The 23,822-nt window shown below is 39.6% G+C and overlaps 1 long non-coding RNA gene across 1 annotated transcript; it reads right to left on the bottom strand.

Moving 5' to 3' along the window:
• Positions 1–11,148: 11,148 nt before the first annotated feature.
• Positions 11,149–23,285, bottom strand: LOC107760081 (uncharacterized). The gene is made up of 3 exons (XR_012705619.1): positions 23,056–23,285; positions 22,424–22,492; positions 11,149–11,632 (listed from the first exon to the last, which is right to left on the bottom strand). It is a non-coding gene; the product is annotated as an uncharacterized LOC107760081 (long non-coding RNA).
• Between the last annotated feature and the right edge of the window lie 537 nt (positions 23,286–23,822).

The following is a 23,822-nucleotide window of genomic DNA, read 5'->3' as shown; positions in this document are numbered from 1 at the left end:
GTTGCGTATGTGGCGCGGTGTTTGAATTGCCAGCAGGTAAAGTACGAGCATCAGGGACCTGGTGGTTTCTTTCAGAGGATTGAGCTTCCCGAGTGGAAGTGGGAGCGTATCACTATATACTTTGTTGTTGGACTCCCGTGGACTCAGAGGAAGTTCGATGCAATGTGGGTTATTCTTGATAGTGTCACGACCCAAACTGGAGGGCCATGACTAGCACCCGGCCATACTTGTCGAGCACCAACATACATTTTATCTAACCTTCTTTATTATCATTTAGGGATGACGAGATCAATATAAATGGTAGACATGGATCATGGACAACCAACAATAAAATATGATGGCATGAACATACTTAACATGGGATAACCAGACAATCAAGAAACTATATATAAGGTACGAGCTACCACGCTGCCATGAAAGACTATACAACAAAAATTCAACCGACAAGGCATACCAAACTATACATGAGTCGACACCTGTCTATGAGCCTCTAAAGGAACATAAGTGCTGCAACATAGCCGGAACAGGGCCCCAACATACCCATAATGTCTATAACAAAAATGTATACCAAGACCACGGCAAGTCCGAAGAAGGGATCTCGCCAATCATCGCTGAACTGGACAGCCTACTATGGTAGGGGAGCTGCACCTGCCTGTCTATCAAGACCTGCAGCCTTCCTCCTCCAAAACTCCACAAAATGGTAGTAAAACACGCAGCCTAACAGCAACACAAAACAGTCCACAAACCAGTCCGCTACAACTGAATAACTCGAACTCACGGCTTTCGATCACCGTCCCGTGAGTTCTTACATGTTTAGAACGAATTACCATGAATTCACAATAGAAAAAATGTATGAAAGAGAGCAGTAAACTTACCTTACTTGTTGGACAACTCCGCCCTTCCCTTGGTTTTTCAAACTCTAGGTTTTACCCCCAATTAGAACTTGAAAGAGAGGGAAAATCGATTAGGGTTTGTCGATAATTTTTGGGAGGAAGTTTGTAGGGGTTTAGGTCTGGTTATTTGTGATATATAATGAGGGTTATAATGCAGGAGATAACCCTTTAAATGGGCTCTTTAGCTGACCTGAAATTTCCTATTTTTGGGTTTGGGCTATCATTTAACCAAGTAGGTGACACACCTACTTGTCATCTAGCAGCTTGTGTAGTCTCGCAAAAAATGCCTATATATCTCTCTACTCCAATTTCGTATCAATGAATAGTTTAACGCGTTGGAAACTAGGATCATAGATATTTAATTTGGTGGGTACATCACCCCGTAATTCCTTGTAAATTGGGAGAAAAGCTTTGTAACATTTGACCTAATGTTTAAGTAAAATTATGAACCTAAGTTGCGACAACTTTTGTCGACCTTTGTTTCATAACTCATTTGACTTCAAGACTTATGATATAGATATTATATGATTCAAATACCTTAAAACATGACCTCTTGAGTGTATTAAGCACCTCTAGATTTACCCAAAATACGGTTGACAACATCCTTGATTCGTTTAACTTCTAATATTGTTAACCACCCTTATGCACCTTTGTATCATTTAAGACCAATAGGATTAACTTCTTATCCTCTTAAAGATAATATCTTCATGGATTTACATCGACTACCTTATGGCATGAACTAACATACGTGAATATCGGTTGTAACAGATAGGCTGACTAAGTCAGCGCATTTTATTATTGTGGCAGTCACCTATTCTTCCGAGAGGTTAGCTGAGATCTATATCCGGGAGATTGTTTGTCTTCATGGTATGCCCGTGTCTATCATTTTTGATCGAGGTACGCAGTTTACCTCGCATTTTTAGAGAGCAGTTCAGCGAGAGTTGGGCACACGGGTCGAGTTGAGCACAGCATTTCATCCTTATACGGACGGGCAGTCCGAGCATACTATTCAAATTTTGGAGGATATGCTCCGAGCTTGTGTCATTGACTTTGGAGGCTCGTGGGATCAGTTTTTGCCTTTAGTAGAGTTTGCCTACAACAACAGTTATTCGTCGAGTATCCAGATGGCTCCTTGTGAGGCTTTGTATGGTAAGCGGTGTCGGTTGCCGGTTGGATAGTTTGAGCCAGGAGAGGCACGGTTTTTGGGTACGGATCTAGTATAGGATACCTTGGACAAGGTCAGGATAATTCAGGATAGGCTTCGTACAGCTCAGTCTAGGCAAAAGAGTTATGCCGATTGTAAGGTTCGTGATGTGGCATTCATGGTTGGCGAGCGGGTGTTGCTTCAAGTGTCGCCTATGAATGGCGTAATGAGATTTGGAAAGAAGGGCAAGCTTAGCCCTAGGTTCATAGGCCCGTTTGAGATTCTTGATCGAGTGGGAGAGGTGGCTTACAGACTTGCGTTGCCGCCGATTTTATCAACCGTGCATCCAGTGTTTCATGTGTCCATGCTTCGGAAGTATCACGGCGATCCATCCCACGTATTAGACTTCAGCATTGTCCAGTTGGATAAGGACTTGGCATATGAGGAGGAGCCGGTAGCTATTCTTGATCAGTAGGTTCGTCAGTTGAGATCGAAGAGTTTCCCTTTTGTTCGTGTCCAGTGGAGAGGTCAGCCTGCTAAGGCATCGACCTGGGAGTCCGAGTCCGATATGCGGAGCTGTTATCCCCATCTTTTTCCCGACTCAAGTACTTCCTTCTTATGTCCGTTCGAGGACGAACGGTTATTTTAGAGGTTGAGGATTTGATGACCCAAAAGGTCGTCACTTGATTTACGAGTAAATTCTGTATTCCAAGGCCTTAAAAGCCTCCTTTTTCCTCACCTCGATTTGCATGTGCTGTCTGGGCGCATATCCGGAACACTTTTATGTGGAAATGTGATGAAAATGTTAATTTGGCCTTTAAAATTAAATTTAAGTTGACTTCGGTCAATATTTTGGGTAAACAGACCCAGACTTGTGATTTGATGGTCCCGGAGGGTCTGTAGGAAAATGTGGGACTTGGGCGTATGCCCAAAATCGAATTCTGAGGTCCCAAGCCCGAGAAATAAATTTTTGAAAGAAATTATTTTACTGAAAATATAAGAGTTTTGGAAATTTAATTACATTTGAAATTTATGGTATCGGACCCGTATTTTGGTTTCAGAACCCGGTACAGGTTCAATATGACATTTAAGATTCGTCTGTGAAATTTGGTAAGAAACAGAAGTCATTTGATATGATTCGGACCCGTAGTTGCAAAATTTGATACTTTGAAAGTTTTGAGATTTTTCTTAGATTTCTATGCTAAATTCGTTCTTTAAGATGTTATTTTGGCGATTTGATCACACGAGCAAGTCTGTATGATATTTTTAGACTTGCGTGCATGTTTGATTTAAAGCCCCGAGGGCTAGGGTGAGTTTCGGATAGGCGTTGGGGTGATTCGAACTTAGAAAATCTGGTGTTTTTGTTGTTTGTTGGTGTCCAGGTTTTTGTTCTATACGATTGTATAGCTAGGTCCGCGATAACATAGAGTTAATTCTAAGGGTCATCATTTTTTCTATGTGATTGCATAGGTAGGTCCGCGATAGCATAGAGTTAATTCTGGGGGTCATCATTTTTCTATGCGATTGCATAGGTAGGTCCGCGATAGCATAGAGTTAATTCTGGGGGTCACCATTTGTTCTATGCGAACGCATCCAATCGTGTGCGAACGCATAGGTTCCCTGCCTAGTTATTTTAAAACAGTAGCAAAACGGAATTTATTCAAAACTTCATAACTTTATCAGTTAAACTCGAACTTGGGCGATTTTTGAAAAGTGATTTCACCACAAAGCCATAGGTATGTGTTCTTAGACTTGTTTTCTTCCATTTCCATTAACACCCATTAGATTTCTAGGCCTAAATCATGATTCTTTATGGTAGAAATTGAGGATTTGGGTAGAGTTAAGGCTTTTTGAATAATTGGAATTAGACCTCTTTCTGGGGTCGAATTCCGAAACTAGCATATTCGGGCTTGTGGGTAAATGGGTGATCGAATTTTGGTCCGAACCTCATGTTTTGACTAAGCGGGCCTGGGGTCAATTTTTGAATTTTTGGAGAAAATGATAGAAAACCTATAATTAAGCGTTGGGTATGAATTCTTTAGTATATATTGATGTTGTTAAATTAATTTGGACTAGATATAAGTAATTTGGAGGCGAATTCTAAAGGAAAAGCGGTGTTGGAGGCTTGAGTTGGCCGTGGAAGTTTGAGGTAAGTGTTTGGTCTAACCTTAGCTTGAGGGATTAGGAGTCATGTCTTATTTTCTACGTGTTAACTATGGAGTACGACGTATAGGCATGGTGACGAGTATCTATACGTCGGTGTCAAGCATGCCCTGAGTCTTGTATTGTAATTTTTATGACTCCGTTGTGGTTTATTCGTGCTTCATATGAGAATTTTATTATTGTTCCCTTTCTGGGATATTGTTGTAATATTATTGTTCCCTTGCCGGGATGTTGTTATTATGCTATTGTTCCTTTGCCGGGATTCTTTTATGATTGGTGTTGATAAATAAAATGGGAGCGGGTTGCATGCCTGCAATGGTAATACATGAAATGGGAGCGGGTTGCATGCCTGTAACGGTAATACATGAAATGGGAGCGGGTTGCACGTCTGCAACGGTATTATATGAAATGGGAGTGGGTTGCACGCCTGTAATGGTACTATATGAAATGGGATCGGGTTGCACGCCTGCATGTATTACATGTGTACTTGTTCTTCTTATTTCCTTATCTTTTGCTGGTAATTGATTTATGGCATTCCTTACATTTCTCTACTGTTATTCTGTTGTTATCTATCACTCCTCGCAGCATGTTTCCCCCGCCCAACTTTAGTTGTAATTATCTGTATCTATTTTTGATGTATATGATTTAACTGCACAGGTTTATTTGGTAGTCTGGTCCTAGCCTCGTCACTACTTCGCTGAGGTTAGGCTAGGCACTTACCAGCACATGGGGTCGGTTGTGCTGATACTACACTCTGCACTGTGTGCAGATACTGATACCGGAGCGTTTGGACCACAGTAAGGGTGTTGTCTTCAATCCATTCAGGCGACCCGAGATAGTCCTGCAGACGTCCGCGGGCCTTGGCGTCTCCTCCTATCTTTTCTCTTTCTGTTTTTACTTATTCAGAGACAAACTTATGTATTTCCATTCAGACCTTATTTGTAGCATTCTTAGATAGTATGTGACTTGTGACACCAAATTCTGGGTAGTATTGTACTTCAGATTATGTAGCAGTGTTTGGTTGAATTATTAAGTTTTTCGTCTTCCGCATTCTGGTTACTTAATTTATTCTATTGTTTAATCACTTATTATGTTAAATTGTTGAACATGTTTAAAAAAGGAAGGTAATGATTTTACAATATTTGGCTTGCCTAGCTTCCACGAGTATGCGCCATCACGACTCCCGAGGGTGGGAAATCCGGGTCGTGACAGGAAATTTCTCTTTTATCAGTTAAGAAAATGAGGTTAAACCTTTTAGAAAATTCATTTACTAATTTGATATGATTTAAGCAATTTAGATTGTCAATAAGATTACAAATATTTCAGGTATAGCATGTTTTTGGGTCCTAGACTACCCGGACTTAAATATAATAGTAGCTACGCACGGACTCTCATCACCTCGTGCGTACACAGCCCCCACAAATATAAGCATAAATCCAATTAATTCACCTATGGGGATAATTCCCTCTTACAAGGTTAGAAAGGAGACTCACCCCGCTCTGAAGTTCAATAACCAGCTTCCAAGCCCTTCTGATGACTCAAACTGATGCCCCAACGCTCCAAAACTAGCCAAATAACGGGCAAACCAATGAAAATACACCCTAATATTCATAACAATTCAACTTATATAAAATCCCAACTCCACTCGAAAAGTTGACAAAATTGCCCTCGGGCCCACGTGTCCGGATTCCGAAATTTTTCGAAGATAAAGTTTACCCATAACCTCACGAACTCAAATATATAATTTACTCTCAATTTCATGTCCAAAATCATGGTCAAAATCCAAGAATACTAATTTTTTAGGTTTTCCCTCAAACCCCAAGTTTTCCACAAATTTTCATGTTCAAATCCATATACAATCATGTATTTAACTCAAAACTAAGCTTGGTGGTGAAAATGACACCTCAAAGTTGCTCCCAAAATTGGCTCCAATGGAAGAAATGAACCTAACCCCCGATTTAAAAGAACCTCACTGCCTCCAGCATTTTCGCACTTGCGGTCATTTGACTGCTTCTGCAGTTGCGCAGGTGCGACCCACTAACCGCTTCTGCAGTCTTCCTCCATGACCCCAACTTCTGCATCTGCGTCCTTCCTTCCATAGGTGCGGTCCCGCTTCTGCGGCAAGATGACCGCATCTACGGTCCCAGCCTAGCCCAGCCACTTTCGCTTCTGCGGCACCTAGGTTGCTCCTGCGGCCAAAACCTCGCAGGTGCGGTTACACTAGATACGAGTTGCTTAAGTCCTTCAAATTCCAAATTTGATCAGTTAACTATCCGGAATCCACCCGAGGCCCCCGGGACCCCAACCAATCATACCAACCAGTCCCATAACATAATGCGGACTTGCTTGAGGTCTCAAATTATATCAAACAACGCTAAAATCATGAATCGACCTCCAATCCAAGCTTAATGAACTTTAGAGTTTCAAACTTCTACATTTGATGCCGAAATCTATCAAATACCGTCCGATTGACCCAAAATTTTGCACACAAGTCATATTTGACATTACGGACCTACTCCAACTTCTGAAATTGGAATCCGACCCCGATATCAAAAAGTCCACTTCCGGTCAAACTTCTCAAAACCTTCAAACTCTATCTTTAGCCAAATGGCTCCAAAACGACCTACAGACCTCTGAATTCACTTCCAATCGCACTCCCAATACTAGAATCACCATACGAAGCTATTTCCAGACTCAGAATCCCAAACGGACATCGATAGCATTGAAATGCACTTCAACCCAAATTTATAAAATTCTTCCAAAAATGCTAACTTCCACAATATGTGCTGAAATGTTCCCGGGTCTTCCAAAACTCGATCTGGACATACGCCCAAGTCCGAAATCATCATACGAACCTGCTGGAAGCTTCAAATCCCAATTTCAAGGTCATTTACTCACCAATCTTAGTCAATTCTTTCAACTTAAAGCTTCCGAAATAAGGATTCTCCTTCCAAATCAACTCCGAACTTCCCAAAATTCAATTTCGACAATGCGTACAAGTCATAATACCTGAAGTCAAGCTGCTCATGGCCTCAAACTGTTGAACGATGCACTAGAGCTCAAAACGACCGGTCGGGTCGTTACAGAAGCTTAAGTTGGAAAAATTGACCGAAAGTTGACTTATGTGAAAACAACTTCGGATTTGAATTTTGATGGTTCCTTTAGCTCCGTTAGGTGATTTTGGACTTAGGAGCACGTCCGGAATGTGATGTAACGACCCGACTGGTCATTTTGCTTTCTAGAACCCCGTCCCCCTAAATAAGACTTCCTGTACTTTCTTTTATTGATTTATGCTTGCGGGGATGGTTGGTTCGGGACTTGGAAGAGTTTGGGTTGAAATCGGAATACTTGGTTCCTTAAGGTTTGCTTAAAAGGCCAAGTTTGACTTCGGTCAAAATTTTGAGTAAACGACCTCGGAATTGGGATTTGACCATTCCAATAGGTTCGTATGATGATTTAGGACTTGGACGTATGCCCAGATTGGGTTTTGGATAACCCGGAAGCATTTCGGCGCATAATAGTGAAAAATTGGTTCTTGAATATTTTAGTTCTTTAGATTTTGGTTTAGAGTGGGTTTTGGTGATATTGAGGTCCAAACAGAATTTCGAGATTAGGAATAGATCTGTAATGTCATTTAAGACTTGCACGCAAAATTTGGTATCATTCTAAGTAGTATAAGTACATTTCGACACAATGGAGGTAGATTGAAGAACTTGAAGTTCATAAGTTTAATTCAATTGGTTTTAGGGTGTGATTCTTAGTTTTAATGTTGTTTCGGGCATTCAGAGGGTTCGATCGAGTCCGTTTTATTATTCCAAACTTGTCGATATGTTCGGAAGGGGCCTCGGGGGCCCCGAGCGTCAATCGGACAAGGCTCGAGCTAAGTTAAAAATTTGAGAATGAGCTGAAGCTCCAGCTGCTGTCATAATCGCACCTGCGGTTGGCCAGCCGCAAATGCGAGCCCGCAGGTGTGGGAAATGATTCGCAAATGCGGCTAAGGGTGGGCATCCCAAAAACCGCAGATGCGGCCCCTTATCCGCAGAAGCGGAACAGCAGAAGTGGTGGGCCTTCCGCAGAAGTGGACACATGCCCGCAGAAGCGAGACCGCAGATGCGATCAAAGCACCACAAGTGTGGAAATCGTTGAATGCATTGGCCTTCATTTAATACGGGAGTTAGTCATTTTTGACACATTTTACTCCATTGTTGGGCGATTTTGGAGCTTCTTAAGAGGGGTTTTCCACCAAGCTTTTTGAGGTAAGTAATTCCTACTATATGTGAGTTAAATACTTAGATTTTTGGTAGATTGATATGTATAGATTAGTGAACATCATGGGATTTGAGGAAAACCTAGGGTTTGGCAAGAATGAGATTTTTACCACAAAAATCACCATGAAACTTAGTAATAATCATATATCTATGTTCCTTAGGGTATGGGTGACATCTTCCTTCGAAAATTTTCAGAATATGGACAAGTGGACCCGGGGGTAAATTTTAGGGATCTTGCCTATGGGGTTGGGCAATCACCTTAATAGCTAAAATATGAACTTGTGAACCTATAATGATTGGTTTTTACACTACTTGAATAGTTTCGAATTATTCGGCTCCGGTTTGAAGGTTTAAGTGCATTCTTGAGTTGGAAGTAGGCTCGAAATGAGGTAAGTCTTTTTTTTAACCTTGTAAGAGGGAAATTTCCCCATAAATGAACTTAAATTAAGGTATGATTAATTGCAGGGGCTACGTACGCACGAAGTGACGAGAGTCTGTACGTAGCTACTATTCCTGTTATGTCCGGGTAGTTCTAGGCTTACACCATATTTTGTGGGCACCGCTACATGATTAAATTTGTTGATCTGCATTGAATGGAACTAAGTTGAAGATGTCATGATTTCAAAGATTTCAAGTAAACTATTATTTTTAAAAGAATTGAGGAAACATTACGTTATATTTATATTTAACCGCGTCGCAAGTATATTTTTCGAGCTGGGTGATTATTTTCACTAATCTCATGGGAGCGGACCGTTCGCCTCGTCAGGTTATTAAATGTATATATGGTTCAGGTCGTTCGACCCTCGACAGTACACAATTTACTTTTATGTTGGATCGGGCCGAACGTCCTCGGTAGTACTTGTGTATGATAATAGAATTGGAACCCCCGTATAATTCGCACTGCAACAAAAAAAGTCTTTTAGCAACAAAAGATAATCCTTTTAGTGGCAATAAAAATAGCTGCAAAATCTTTTACCGGCAATTAATCATTTGTCGTTGAATCCATCGTCGCTAAAGGCTTTAGCAATAAATAGGAGTGCTGGTAAAGCACCAAATTATTGCTGCTAAAGGTCTGACAACTAGTGGCAATTAAAATGACCACTAAAAGTGGTTAAAGGATATTTTAGTTCATACATTTAGGGGCAATCACAATTGCCGGTAAAGACGAACTTAACTGTCGGTTAACAAATATTTTAGTAATGGTAACATCTTTTAGTGGCAACTAAATCTGCATTTTTTGCATTTAATAAATTTTGTTTATGGTTAACAAATATTCAATTTATTGGAGGTAAAAATTTGACCTTTCTAACAGCATTTGCTATAGCCTGAAATGATAAAATAAATACTCTACTTTTATTCATTCTAACAGAATGATAATATTCACTCTACAAAATAATATTTCATCACATATACAAACAAAAATGATAAATTCATAGCTTTTACAGTGTCAACACCAAAAAAGAAGTACACAGCTTGAATGAGCAACTTAATCCGATCTCTCTTCACCTGCTTTGTGACCCTACTTGCTTTCCTGGCCACTTTTCGCAATCCAATCTCTCTTCACCAGCAGAAAAAAGTGTACCTTAATGTACAGAATAAAGCGTAAACTTTATTAAATTTAGTTTATTATGTCTTGAGAACAAATTCACAAATTTGATAGCCTCTGATTCAGTTCATCGGGTTTATCATCTCTTACCTCCAGTTCAAAATATAATTCAAGCAGTGTTCCAATGCTCCAAGAACTTGTCTGACTAGCCTATCAATGTTGGATTTATATTTGTGCCTACCCCAATGAGACTACTTCAGCAGATTCATGGCAATAATTTTTTATAATATAGAAAAAAATCACTACACAATTTAAGTTAGTAGAATATTAATTTGACTCCTAGAATGCTCCAAACAACTAAAGTAAACACACTAAACATTTTAGAGCCACTTAAAAACACTCATTGAAACATCAAAGAAGAGGCGGTATCTAGTGATTTATATCCTCACGAACATATAACGAATTGAAAATTAAATCTACTTAACTCCACTGAGTCAAGCTTTTCATTTTTCTTCTAGGCATTGAAAACTACATGGAAGTTTTAGCAGTAGAAGGTTACAATAGATGTTAAGATTAAATCTGAAAAGCCACCTTAGGAGTTTAAAGCCTAACTATTATACACTATTAACAAACTCTGACAAAAAAGAATCAGAAATAGTGCAGGTAACTACACTGCCAACTTTTTGAAAAAATTTACACATAAACTCCATTGTTCAGCACAGTAAAAATACCTAATTTCGAGATTTATATTCCTAAGTGGCACATTGCGACAAAATATACTAATCAGTAGGCTTTGTTCCAACTCCATTATAAGCATATACTTTCGTTTTCTTTTTAGTAATTTTGATATGTTTATCGACAAAACAAACACAATGAAGTATATTTTAGAGTTTACAAATACTAGAATTCAAATAAATTAGCATGAAAGGTGCAACTGTCAACAAACATATGGTGTATAACTCCAGTTATTAATTCCAAATGACTTAGAATTTGTACAAAAGCTTAGTAATCGATTCAGAAAAGACTAGTGCCTGAATACTTGGTTTGGATTGTTCAGCTTCGAAAAATGCAAACACCATAAAATAATCATCTCACGCTAAGAATGTAGACGCGCAGAACTATTTTCTTTTACCTCATTTTCAAAATAAAAGAAAAACGCATAACTTTGAAAATGAAATAGCTAGAACAACAACAACAATAACAACAACAACGATCCAGTGAGATTGTCACGACCCCAACCCCGATCGTGATGGCGCCCAACACAATGCTAGGCAAGCCCGACCAATTAACATCTCACAATCTCTTTCTTTATAATTCAATACCATTTTTTCGGGATTTAATACCAATTTAATATAAATAGAAGTATGAATTTAACAGATGAAATGTGCGGAAACCATAATCACGAAAAAATCTCTGTAAAACAGCCCACTGATCAGGTGTCACAAGTCTGAGCCTCTAATACAAGGTTTCACCAATCTAATACATAAATATGTATAAAATGCGGAATAATAAGTGGAGATAGAAGGAGAAATCGGGTCTGCGAACGCCATGCAGCTACCTCGATAACTCCGATGAAAACAGAACGGCAGGAAGCTCTATGCCTCAGGAATACCTGTACCTGCACACATGGTGCAGGGAGTAATGTGAATACTCCGACCCAGTGAATAATAACAATAAATAATGGTTGACAGTAACAAATCACGTAAAGTCACTAAGCAGTTCTATATCAAAACAGTAAAATCATTTAAGCAGCAGTGAATGAGGAAATCATGTGAAATTCTTTAAACCATGTAAAACGGATATAATCAGTATAAATCAGCTCCTCAAGCATTTCAGTTCATTTATTCGTTCTTATCCTCATTTCTCAATTCATATATTTCTCACGATAACCGAATCAATAAATATATATACCGCTGCGGCGTGCAGCGCGATCCTTATATCGCTGTGGCGTACAGCCCGATCCATGATAATAATAGTCGACTGCGCTCACTGGGGGTGTGCAAACTCCGGAGGGGCTCCTTCAACCCAAGCGCTATATAATTGTTGCGGCGTGCAGCCCGATCCATATAAGTAATTGTTGCGGCGTGCAGCCCGATCCATAATATGTATAATATATATCTACTGCGGCGCGCAGCCCGATTCATATCATATAAAATATATATCTGCTGCGGCGCGCAGCCCGATCCATATCATATAAAATATTCTCACTATTGGGTCCTCGATCCCTCTCAGTTATTTAAAAATCACAGCCTCTCGGGCATAATGTACGGTCGGGATCTCAGCCCTCATATCTCTTTCTATTTATGATTAACATTTCGAAAATGTGGTTCATATCATTCTTAAATAATTGGAAACATGACTGAGGATATAAATTCTTTAACAAAGTAAGTGAGGAAAACCAGTCAAAAATCCCCTAAGGGTTCTACAGGTCGGCACAAGGCCCCAAGCATGGCAACAAGCCCAATTCGCAATAATAAAGTATATGTCTCAATCAAAAATGTAGTAAAATATCATTCGGCATGGACCAAGTCACAATCCCCATAGCATCACGCTCGTCACACAGCGTGTATCTCAACTAAGTATAGCACCACGTTGTGCAATTCTGGGGTTTCAAACCCTCAGAACATCATTTAAAATCATTACTCACCTCAAACTGGCCAAAACTCTAGCTCGCTATGCCCTTGCCTCTCATATTGGCCTTCATGCGCGTCGAATCTATCCAAAATCAGAACGAATAGGTCACAATATGCTAAGGGATCATAGACCAAGCGAAAACATTCGAAAAATATCAAAAAACCCGAAATTAGCAAAACTCGAGCCCCGGGCCCACGTCTCGGATTCGGTACAGTTTACATTTTCAGAATCCTCATACCCTCACGAGTCTAACCATGTCAAAATTATCCAATTTCGATACCATTTGGTCCTTCAAATCATCATTTTACATTTTTGAAAGGTTTCACAATTTTCTTTCCAAATTCCATCCCAAATCACGAATTAAATGATGAATTCAGTGATAGATTCATGTATTCTAGACAAATCTGAGTTAAAATCACTTACCCCGATGAATTTCTTGAAAACCCTTCGAAAAATCGCCAAAATCCGAGCTCTCTAGGTCAAAATATTAAATAAAACCCAAAACCTCGTATTTATAGGTACCCCCTCAGATTTCAGCTACCGCGGGCCGCACCAAATCGACCGCGGTCCGCACAAACACAGCCGCGGCCGCACAGGCCTTCCTCTGTAGTGACAGGCTTTAGTATTTTGGCCATACCTTTTGCTACAGATGTCCAAATTGCAATATCTATACCTTTCTGGAAACTAGACACGAAGGAATCATCTCAAAATTCCTTGTAGATCAAAAGATATGAGCTTCTGAAGTTTGACCAACGACTAGCGGATCTTCATGACCGCGGCCCGCGGACCATTTTCCGTGCCCAGCACTAAACCACCGTGCCCAACACTAAAACTTCTGCCCCCATCCATTTTCTAAGTTCAGGAATGTCCGGACTCGCTCAAAACTCACCCGAAACACACCCGAGGCCCTCAAACCTCAACCCAAACATACCAACACCTCCCATAACATCATTAATACCTTATCGAGCTTTCGAATCACTCAAAACAACATCAAAACCCCAAATCAACTTCGGATTCAAGCTTAAGAACTTAGAAATTTCAAATTCCACAAACAACGCCAAAACATATCAAATCAGGTCCGATTGACCCCAAATTTTGCACACAAGTCATAAATGACATAACGAAGCTATTACAACTCTCGGAATTTCATTCCGACCTTTATATTAAAATCTCACCTATCAACCGGAAATTGCCGAAATCTCAATTTCGCCAATCCAAGCCTAAACCTTCCACGGACTTCTAATATGCATTTCGATCACGCTCCTAAGTCCCAAATCACCTAACGGAGCTAACCAAATCATAAAAATTCCCATCCGAGATAAAATACACATAAGTCAAATTTTGGTCAAACCTTTCAAATTTAAGGTTTCAAATTGAGAACTGTTCTTCCAAATTCATTCTGATTACCCTGAAAACCAAAACCAACGATTTACATAAGGCATAATGTATACACGGGGCAAGTCATGCCCAAAGACTGGCGATCAAAGTGCAAAAGTTCAAAACGACCGGTCGGGTCGTTACATCCTCCCCCACTTAAACACACGTTCGTCCTCGAACGTGCCTAGAGTTGTTCTAGAAGCCAACCAATAGCTGAATAACTTTACCATGCATATGCCTGGGGGTGATCCCATGTCACCCTATCTCATATAGGTCTGATAACACATTGTAACTAAAAATTTTACAGTCCAAATCCCATAAACCATAGAACCACATTTCCACTTCTAAAGTTATCGATACGATCAGAATCTCACTTCTATTTTCATAATTAGCCCGAACAAGCTGTAATCACCATACTTGCAATCTCAGGTGCAATCACTTGATATGACACATAACTCAAACACTCGTAGTGATAACTTCTAATTATAGCAGCTGCACACAACACCGGAACACCGATAGAAAAACTCTTATCAACTAGAGTCTCACCCCAACACCTTCATATACTGCCAATGATCACTAAAACACGCGGTAAGCCATAACCATTTCCCAGATTAACCATTCAAGAGGACACTCTTCCTTTGGCAAATACCACAACAAATTTTTGAGTTGAAGCTCGATATTATCCTTCCAATATGTTGAAATCGAACCTATTCGTATTCATTAATGATCCCAACGATCTCCTCTAATCCAGCACACCACTCTGGTGACATGGTACCTTAATATAGGCCTAAGCCACAACTTGCATAATACGTGCACCAATAAGCAACAGTCTGAACATACCTCCAATCATGAAAATGACTCAAATGAAAGAGTTGTACTTCAAGCTCACTAGTACCGCCATAGCACAAGGCTGAGAACCCGACTCGCATCGTAGGAACGTAACACACGAATCTAACCCGCAAGATCATACCTCCACATAACCTCTCTGCGATGTGCGATCCTATCCAACACTGCTCTATATGGACCACCTCAAGTCACTATGCTCGAAATCGATAACCACGTACAATTTGATGTCTAGAACCAAAGAAAATCATCATACCCACGGTAGAGCAAATAACCTACATCACACAAACCCGACAGGACATAACCAATACACCATTCACCAAGCAACACCAAATTTCTCTTCCCGCTCAACTTCCACTATGAAACCCTAATCGAACCGTACCATAAGTGCCTATAGCCAACGAATCACAACACCTTGCAACACAGAAAGGTAACTCATAGATCTCCCCAGATTATTAATAAGCTCAATAACAATCGAATCAACACATCCCTCAGCAATACAATTCGGAGCCAACCAAGCCGAGTCAAATTAGAACATGAATCTGTGTTGGCCTGCCAACGAACTCCTTATCACAAAAATCCTGAAGCTGCTCTACAACTCCCTTAACTCTGCCGGTGCCATACGATATAGTACCCGGTATCAAATTAATACTGAAATCAACAACCTTGCCAGACGACATGCCCGACCACAAGAAACATATCCGAAAAGTCCCTCACCACCGGAACTGAATCAATATGAAGAGCCTCAGTACTGGCTCCCATTACAAGAGCCCAATTAAGAAAGGCAAATCCTTCCCAGCCGTCCGATGGGCCTTCAAAATATAAAACCACTCCACTAGGGCATAATCCTACGGACCTCGCCACTCAATCCGTGGCATTTCCGGCATAGCCAACAATGTCGCCTTAGTGTAATAGTCCAGAATGACACAATACGGAGACAACCAGTCTGAACCCAATATCAGATCCAAAATCTAACATACTAAGCAACAAAAGATCCGCTCGAGTCTCCATATCTCGATAGTCACTAAACATTGCTGATACACACGACTCACAACCTCCACATAGCCTGAATATGAGAACTTCCCGTCTCCAACTCCATATGGCCCATGAATCCACATATCTGGTTCCAATTCCGCCGTCTGAATGCATACCACACCTCGAATACTCAATCATTCCACGAGAGATAATCTAGAATTCCTCTGTGCCACCAAGTAAACACGAGTATCAGCAGTCGTTCTAACCAGAAAATGCCGCAATACTACCGATGTATCACCAACTTAATCACATTGCCCTTTCTGAAACATATGCCCTCGTCAAATCACCCCAAATTAGCAATACCATTTCCTTAATCATCCGAAGACCCTTCCTCTAATTATCTTAAGCTCGTTCCTCTAATTATCTGAAACTCGCTCCTCTAATTATCTGAAACTGCCTGTGCTGCCTAAGAATTATATGACTTTCCATTCAAAACTGAACCGCAACCTCATGCACACACTTCCCAGTCATTTATAACATACTGCATAACCCATACCATTCTAGGATACCCATGAGAACTTCATATCCCTTCCGAGCCACATACATCTACGTACTCAACTAGTCAAGAACTTTCCATTGATACCATCACGAAGAAAAATCACTATACATCACATGCTCTGTATGCCTATAGAAAATATACATCTCCAAACTGCAGTAGAAATCCTCAAGGACTCTTCGAATTCCATTTGCACAAATTAAACTGATCCTTATACTAGACCAAGCTAAGCAAGCCATCAAAACCCAAGAGCATTGCTGCAAAATACCTGTAAGAGCTCATTACCTCGAACACACACAAGGAGTTAATCATATCCTTACCATACTGATCCGGTCTACTATCAAGCTGCTCCATCTATCTAAACTTCCTTCTGATTCATCTTCAACTTGCAATTCCCTCTTGCTATAGCACCATAATTCTTCAACCCAGGCTTAGTACACAAGATTCAAGCATAAAACCACACTGTTTAAGAACCATATGCCGCTGACTACTCTCTCAAATATTCCAAAAAGCACTACATTCAAAATACTTTGTTTTGAAGAACTTCCTGCGGATCTAAATCTGTTACCTCCTAATATTAATACATAGAATCCCACAATTAATATAGAAAACACCACAAGTCTTGACGTCTTCCAAGGAAAACTCAGTTTCTATCCATAAGTACAACTTGAAAATATCCAGTTGTTACATGTAAAATTTTGAACACAATAGGACCATTCTCTAGAGGCATCCACTCTACTTAAACCGTAGTTAGATTGATTAAACAAACCGAACAACCTGTGCTTCATTTGCACTCCGACACTGTAGAATGTGACCTCATTTCAATATAACAAAGCAATTTCCTGCCCTATGCACCGAGCATTCCTTACCAACCACGACTTAAGTCATTCCCCGATTCTTGTACACCCATAAAGCATAACATAACCTTTATTGAAATTTCCTTTACTCGAGCCATAACTGATTCACAAATATGCCTCAAACTGGAACCATTAGAACACATAACCGTGCAATCAACTATTCAATAGCGGACTCCCCTACTTGGCTCGAGGCCATAGATCAACATACGCTCAATAACTCATAACGATTATACTTTATTGATGACATGATACCATAATGAGATTAAACTCAAATCTTTTATAAGCTTGTGAAAACACAAATCATCTAGAGTTTTAACTCTTCTGCAAATCTCGCATTCCACTCTCGCAACAGTTACACCCAGTCACTAAGCGACCCAATTTAAGTTGCAACACATATCCTTCACTCGCAAATCTAACAGACACATAAGGATCGTACAATCTCAGAATACTTCGCATGAGATAACCCACCTTCTTCGCCTTAAACTAACATTTATGTATACCTTCCACCGTCATACACATTACACAGTCACTTAATTTTCCTGAGTCTGAACACATACCGCAACATGAAATTTACTTCACTCCAACTAGGAGAAATGAAAAGACTCTTTGCACACCCATAACTCGGGGCTATACCTCAAGTCAAGATGGATACATCTCGTAATACTAACATACTCATCACATAGTTGTCAGCCATCACTTCTACTAATAGGGACACTACCGAACATATAAGTTCAAAAATCCTTGCTCACACTATCAGCACCTTGGTGCTCAAGCCATAGGCAAATATTCGGCCTCAAGTCCTCTAGACTGGCCCAACATCAAACTCACAGAGATCACATCTCGCCCCTCGATCAGGGAATCACAAGCCATCAAGGCATATCTGATACTGAGCGCTCATGCGCACATACGAACGCGTGGAAGGAATTTCAAGAGTTACTTTTCAAGCTGAATCAAGGACGCACAATAAGAATTCAAGAATGTGAAGTTTTCCTAAAGGTTCTGCAGCCTCTCGAAGATAAATACAGACGTCTTCGTACCGATCCGCGAGACTCTACTAAACCGGCTCATGACTTGCGAGACCAAGTAACCTAGGTTCTGATACCAACTTGTCACGGCCCCAACCCCGGCCGTGATGGCGCCCAACACAATGCTAGGCAAGCCTGACCAATTAACATCTCACAATCTCTTTCTTTATAATTCAATTCCAATTTTTTGGGATTTAATACCAATTTAATATAAATAGAAGTATGAATTTAACAGATGAAATGTGCGGAAACCATAATCACGAAAAAATCTCTGTAAAACAACTCACTGATCCGGTGTCACAAGTCTGAGCCTCTAATACAAGGTTTCAATAATCTAATACAGAAATATGTCTAAAATGCGGAATAATAAGTGGAGATAGAAGGAGAAATCGGGTCTGCGAACGTCATGCAGCTACCTCGATAACTCCGATGAAAACAGAACAGCAGGAAAGCTCGCTCTATGCCTCAGGAATACCTATACCTGCACACATGGTGCAGGGAGTAATGTGAGTACTTTGACCCAGTGAGTAATAACAATAAATAATGGCTGACAGTAAGAAATCACGTAAAGGCACTAAGCAGTTCTATATCAAAATAGTAAAATCGTTTGAGCAGCAGTTAATGAGGAAATCATGTGAAATTCTTTAAACCAGGTAAAATGGATATAATCAGTATAAATCAGCTCCTCAAGCATTTCAGTTCATTTATTCGTTCTTATCCTTATTTCTCAATTCATATATTTCTCACGATAACCGAATCAATAAATATATATACCGCTGCGGCGTGCAGCCCGATCCGTATATCGCTGTGGCGTACAGCCCGATCCATAATAATAATAGTCGACTGCACTCACTGGGGGTGTGCAAACTCCGGAGGGGCTCCTTCAGCCCAAGCGCTATATAATTGTTGCGGCGTGCAGCCCGATCCATATAAATAATTATTGCAGCGTGCAGCCCGATCCATAATAGGTATAATATATATATCTGCTGCGGCACGCAGCCCGATTCATATCATATAAAATATATATCTGCTGCGGCGCGCAGCCCGATCCATATCATATAAAATATCCTCACTATTGGGTCCTCGACCCCTCTCAGTCATTTAAAAATCACAGCCTCTCGGGCATAATGTACGGTCGGGATCTCAGCCCTCATATCTCTTTCTATTTATGATTAACATTTTGAAAATCTGGTTCATATCATTCTTAAACAATTGGAAACATGACTGAGGATATAAATTCTTTAACAAAGTAAGTGAGGAAAACCAGTCAAAAATCCCCCAAGGGTTCTACAGGTCGGCACAAGGCCCCAAGCATGGCAACAAGCCCAATTTGCAATAATAAAGTATATGTCTCAATCAAAAATGTAGTAAAATATCATTCGGGATGGACCAAGTCACAATACCCATAGCATCACGCTCGTCACACAGCGTGTATCTCAACTTAGTATAGCACTATGTTGTGCAATTCCGGGGTTTCAAACCCTCAGGACATCATTTAAAATCATTACTCACCTCAAACTGGCCAAAACTCTAGCTCGCTATGCCCTTGCCTCTCAAATTGGCCTCTACGCGCGTCGAATCTATCCAAAATCAGAACGAATAGGTCACAATATGCTAAGGGAACATAGCCCAAGCGAAAATATTCGAAAAATATCAAAACTCCCGAAATTAGCAAAACCCGAACCCCAGGACCACGTCTCAGAATCTGGTAAAATTTACATTTTCAAAATCCTCATACCCTCACGAGTCTAACCATACCAAAATTATCCAATTCTGATACCATTTGGTCCTTCAAATCATCATTTTACATTTTTGAAAGGTTTCACAATTTTCTTCCCAAATTCCATTCCAAATCACGAATTAAATGATGAATTCAGTGATAGATTCATGTATTCTAGCCAAATCTGAGTTAAAATCACTTACCCCGATGAATTTCTTGAAAACCCTTCGAAAAATCGCCAAAATCCGAGCTCTCAAGGTCAAAATATTAAATAAAACCCAAAACCTCGTATTTATAGGTACCCCCTCAGATTTCAGCTAACCGCGGGCCGCACCAAATCGACCGCGGTCCGTGCAAGCCAGTGCGGTCCGCGCAAACACAACCGCGGCCGCATAGCCTTCCTTTGCAGTGACGGGCTTTAGTATTTTGGCCATAACTTTTGCTAGAGATTTCCAAATTGCAATATCTATACCTTTCTGGAAACTAGACACGAAGAGCTACAACTTTCGTTTTTGAACCATCTCAACATTCCTTGTAGATCAACAGATATGAGCTTCCTAAGTTGGACCAACGACCTGCGGATCTTCATGACCGCGGCCCGCGGACCATTTTCCGCGCCCAGCACTAAATTCACCACGCCCAGCATTAAAAATTCTGCCTCCATCCATTTTCTAAGTTCAAGAATGTCCGAACTCGCTCAAAACTCACCCAAAAACACACCCGAGGCCCTCAAACCTCAACCCAAACTTACCAACACGTCCCACAACATCATTAAGACCTTATCGAGCTTTCGAATCACTCAAAACAACATCAAAACACCAAATCAACTTCGGATTCAAGCTTAAGAACTTAGAAATTTCAAATTCCATAAACAACACCGAAACATATCAAATGAGGTCCGATTGATCCCAAATTTTGCACACAAGTCATAAATGACATAACGAAGTTACTGTAACTCTCGGAATTTCATTCCGACCTTTATATCAAAATCTCACCTATCAACCGGAAATTGGCGAAATCTCAATTTCGCCAATCCAAGCCTAAACCTTCCACAGACTTCCAAAATGCATTCAGATCAAGCTCCTAAGTCCCAAATCATCTAATGGAGCTAACCAAATCATAAAAATTTCCATCTGAGATCAAATACACATAAGTCAAATTTTGGTCAAACCTTTCAAATTTAAGGCTTCAAACCGAGAACTGTTCTTCCAAATTCATTCTGATTACTCTGAAAACCAAAACCAACGATTTACATAAGGCATAATGTATACACGGGGCAAGTCATGCCCGAAGACTGGCGATCAAAGTGCAAAAGTTCAAAACGACCGGTCGGGTCGTTATAGAGATCCCACTGTTGGGGTCCGGAAAGGGTAGTGTGTACGCAGACCTTACCCCTACCTCGAGGGATAGAGAGACTGTTTTCAAAAGACCCTCAGCTCAAGAAGACGAAAAGATACAATATAACAGTACCTTCAATAAAACCCATTGAAAAAATAATGGTATCACCAGAACCAAGAAATAGCTAGAAGTGGAAATAAAATGAATGTCAAAATATGAAATCTAATGCAAACCAAAACTAGTATACCTTCCATCAATAACTTACACCAACAGTTTGAAGATAATAAAGTTGGAAAAATATCTTCTATCTCAACAGAACTGATATGTACAGTGGATGCATCAGTTAACTTACTTCAATAGTTTTGACATATGATGCTTAATAATTTGGCTTGATAGATGATGAATATTAATATTGCGCATAGAAGATACGAATTAATTTGTTTAATAAGAAAAAAAAGTATTATGCCACGAAAACAAGAATCCAAGTTTATTACGGCAGAACACATTAGATACATGCATGTGTGTGTGTGTGTATATATATATATATATATATATAATCTTGAAAGGTTAGTCGCAAGCACATAAATGGAATAAGGTGGATAGAAAATTGTAGTTTTCGATTATAAGAACAATTTGTTAGTAAAAAACAGAGTAATAAGGTTTCAGCCTTCAATATTTAAGAACTTCATATGAAATTCACTTCTAATTCTTCTCTATATGAGACAACTTGGGAATACAACCAAGAATGTTTCAACTCAAAATAAGGTAAACATTTAATTAACATGAATAAGTACGTGTAGCAAATTTAGTTCGTAAACAATTCACATCTAACGAATAATATAATGAACTGTTAAAATAACTTAAAAACATATTGGATAGACAATGTTCTCTCATACATAAATTAATTCATTTTACTGCAAATGATTGAACATCTTTTACCAGATGTATAATATTATTATATCAAGAACAATACAAGAACAAGTTCTCAATACAAAGACATAATAAAGAACTAGAAATGTGATTCAAAAAAATCAGCTACTATATTTTCTATAATCTCAATTATCAACAGAAAGGGGAAACTTACTTTATTAGAGTATGGGACAAGACAACATAATGTAAATGCATAAGAAACATCTCTATATTGTGAATTCTCCTGCACTTATTATAAAAACAATATTAGTAATTAAATTATACTCACTACAAACAGTTTAAATGCATATCAATTTGATTTTATATAAAACATGTCTGCCTTCAACAGAACTTGAGAAGCATACCCGTATCGCAATTCTAATTACCAAATGAAATCTCCATTTTTTCACAAGACCCAATTCACCAGAATGCACCTTAAATTTTACTTTCTTTTTCTCAATTCCGCATAAAAATTATGGATCAAACTTAGGTTAAGTCTACATTGAACCTTTCCAATAGAGGTTCTAGAGAACAAAACTGATATTTAATGAGGCCTACCATCAAAGGAAGAAGAAACAGATAAGGTCGAAAGTACAGAGAAACGAACAAAAGAGCCGTGACCAATAGAGAAACCCTAGTTTCGATCAAATCTGTATTTAATCTAATCGGCATAAGGACCTAAAGAAGGCACACCTTCTTCTGTGCTCACTACGAACACAAAATTAATATTTATACACTTTTGCTTTGCATTTCACGAGCAAAGGGTCATCAAAATCAAAATCAAAAGAAAAAAAATCGAGAGATTACCTGGTGATGGTGGCCGGTGATGGTGAGAGAGATGAGTTAGGCACTGACAACGATGATAGAGAGAGAGAGAGAGAGAGAAGTTTGCTCAATATTACGGTTTGCTATAGCAGAGAAGATCTATTTGCAACTTGGAGGGAGGGAATATTTTACAGCAAAAAGTTGGAGGGAGAATAAAACCAATAGAAATAGACTTAATTTTTTAACCTTTACTGGCCATTACTTTGAATGGCTAGTAAAAGAACACGATTTCGTGGCAAATACACAAATGCCACTAATATTTGTACTGAGAGAATTAAATTAGGGGCAAGTAGCTAATTGCCACTAAATAATTATCGGTAAAAGCCTTTTTTGTGGTAGTGTCGTATGATTTATTGCTTGAATGTCACTTGTTTTAATTGAAGAAAATGCCTTGATTTCTTAATTAGATGAAAGGATTTTCATTATTATTCTTGCTTGATCTTGTTTCTATCTACATACATTGTGAATTAAAATATTGAGCTTCATATTATTATATTTGCTGGCCCTAGTAAGTGTCAGAGTCGACCCTCCGTCACTACTTCTTCGAGGTTAGACGAGATACTTAGTGGGTACATATTTTTATGTACCCACGCTATACTTCTGTGCTTGAATGTACAGGCTTTAAGGCATGTGCATCTGGCCATCAGCTCGGTTCGTAGATTTGGACTCCTCAACTCGAGACTTCCCAGTGAGCTGCCCTTCTGAGTCGTTCTGCAGCAGCTGGAGTCTCTCTTGTTTTTACGTTTTTG

This window comes from Nicotiana tabacum, chromosome 22, assembly GCF_000715075.1.
Source record: "Nicotiana tabacum cultivar K326 chromosome 22, ASM71507v2, whole genome shotgun sequence".
In the NCBI taxonomy this organism is placed as follows: Eukaryota; Viridiplantae; Streptophyta; class Magnoliopsida; order Solanales; family Solanaceae; genus Nicotiana; species Nicotiana tabacum.
Note: the sequence above shows the minus strand (reverse complement) of the source record. Positions and strands in the feature narration are given on the sequence as shown.